Here is a 2,699-nt window from a genome sequence, read left to right on the forward strand (position 1 = left end):
CCCAGATGTTAGTGTGGGTCACTGATGGAAGAGCGTCAAGGAAAGAAATGGCAAGAGGCCAGGGCACAAGAACAATACTGGCTTCTATGTTTTCCCATCAATTTCCCCCAACGCCTCCCATTCTCAAGACACACATCCAGACTCCGATTCTTTCATGATCTCTCTCATTTTTGGCACCTCGACAAGGCTACCAGGTACCACTTCGCTAGACCATTTTCTCTCCTCGCTGCTTGCTTTGGCAGTTTGGCTGTTACCACTTCACTATTGTATATGGATTGATGACCTGATACTATCATACAGCGAAGACTCAAACATGGGTGGGGATATAAAGACGGCGAAAACTTCATTCATGACTAAGCAGATGTGCAACGGAAGGTCCGTGGGTGCATTTCATTTGGTCAGACTCTTCAAGAAAATTAACTGAGAGCACATGCCGCACATCTGTATTTGTGCACATGAACAGAGCGTACGCAAAATAGCATCCTAGTAATTATTGGCGAACATCCGGTAGTTATGGAGTCACTCCTAATAGATTTTGTAACATGTGCCTTATACTCATTCAAATGTCACATTAACATTTCCAGCCAGCTATGATCCTGTGACCGCAACAACAAATGGGCCAGCATAGCATTCCAGCTGCAGACAAGAATTCCCTTTTGAGTTTTTCGTTTGGCTGGATTCTGCCTACGGAAGTACAAGGGGAAAACAAGTTTCTAATCTATACAGGTAAAGGTTCCTCCTTCAAAACTCCCCCCATCTCCATTCTCCATGAGCGGTCCACCAGCGGGTATAGTTCTCTGCAAAACGCTTTTAATTAGACATTTCAACAGCCCCAGTTCAAGCTTATGATTTAGGAGTTACTCCCTCCGTCCCATAGTATAAGATGTTATTATAACCAATATATGATTATATTGGTTGTAATATCATCTACAGTATATTATGGGATAGAGAGAGTATATGATTCCGGCTGCATGCCTGAATCGAAGTATGGAACAACCAGTGTGTAGCGCTCATGAGATATTCAATAGTGGCTCCAGTGGCACACAACTATACAAAAGCATTGTGTTTTATATGGTGAGTACTAAATTACCTTAGATCATGACTTACAACCAGTATCGTGTGTTCTTTCTTTAGGTCTTTTAGGAGATTCACAACATCAGCCCAAGCTTTCCAATCTGATGATGAAGATACAAATTCAGTAACCACATCTGGGAAGAACATGTACTAATTTCGACAAACTATTTGAGACCACACAATAGTCCTAGCAAGTGTGAGCTGTGGCCCAAGGATGCATAAGCAGAATTATATTAAACAACAGTTCACATTTTGCATTTAGATTGGTTCTGAAATGAACCAACACATAGGAAAGAAAATAATCTACAAATATTAGTTTGATATGGGCACTCAAGTACATACCAAGACCAGCGAGGGGCTCATCAAGCAACAATAAATCAGGAGTTTGAACCTAGAAAATCAGAAGATAAAAAGGCAAAAGATTATCCATCTTCACTTCTAAAAACAGAACAGTCAACCCGTACTAAAGTAATGCAAACAATACCAGCTAAATTGCTAAAGCAAGTCGCCGCTTAAACCCACCACTGAGAGACTGTCGATCCTTATCCAATGAAATGGCACTAAGACCAACCTAGCGTGAAACATATTATCTTCAAAAAACAATTGTGTGTAGTCTCAAACAACAAGTTCACTCCACAATGGAACAGAATGGTATCTACGAGAGATAATCATTACAGAGTTAATAGCTTCCTGAAGTTTTAAACTGAGGTGCTCCCTCAAAGGAATGTCTGCCTTTTGCCTTGGCCATCCAAAAGTAACTTCTTCAAGCATATAGTATCTGATAAGAAGTACCTACAGGTATAAATTATCTTGTTTTCCAATAAAACTTCTCAAGCATTCACACAGATCATAAGCATTCATGTTAATATGTAAAGAACTTATTAGTGAAAGTAGTAATTCAATGTTCAAACCTCTCAGGAAACTGAAATACAATACCACTTCTTTGAGAGGCTAACACTTCTGTTAGAGTACGTAATGGGCCTAATGGGCCCATTAGTCTTAGGGTTAATTAGAGATAAGGGTCGCTTGCTTAGGGGTCAAGTAAGCCTTGCTTGGGAGTCAAGTAAACCTCTCTATATAAAGAGAGATGTATCAATCTAATCAAGCAAGAATTAAGAAGGAAATCCCTTCCTTCTTGCCCGGCCGTGGGCAAAAAGGCCCCCGGCCGGCACTCTTGCGCCCTCCTTCTAGCAGTGCCATAACAATTTGGTATCAGATAGCTCAGTTCCGATCATGTCTTCGCCGCCGCCCACCCCATCGCTTCCGCTGCCGACCGTCACCACCGCGCCGCTGCCCTCCCCGTCCGCGCCGCTGGTCGCATCCTTTGGCGCCGCCACCGCACCACCGGCCGCCGCCTACACCCCGGAGGAGATCACCGGGGTCCTCAACGACCTCGTCACAGTCGTCCAGGGGATCCAGCTGCACCTGACCAGCGCCCACGGCCGCCGCCGCCCCTGCCGCCGACCACTGCCATCGGGCCGCCGGCCCTGCCGTAGTACTCGCTGCATCCAGGGGCCTCCGCGGCGTTCGCTGGGACGCTGCAGCCCCAGCTGCAGCTGCCGCCGCCCCGCAGTGGCCGCGCCGGCTCCCGCCGCGCCTCCAGCGCCCATCGCCGCCTTCGCGCC

The 2,699-nt window shown here is 45.9% G+C and overlaps 1 pseudogene; it reads right to left on the reverse strand.

The window, feature by feature from the left end:
- Positions 1-551: 551 nt before the first annotated feature.
- The window catches only part of LOC119281853, a 5,104-nt pseudogene continuing 2,956 nt past the window's right edge, over positions 552-2,699 (reverse strand).

The sequence above is a fragment of the Triticum dicoccoides genome, chromosome 3B (genome assembly GCF_002162155.2).
Source record: "Triticum dicoccoides isolate Atlit2015 ecotype Zavitan chromosome 3B, WEW_v2.0, whole genome shotgun sequence".
Taxonomy (NCBI): Eukaryota; Viridiplantae; Streptophyta; class Magnoliopsida; order Poales; family Poaceae; genus Triticum; species Triticum dicoccoides.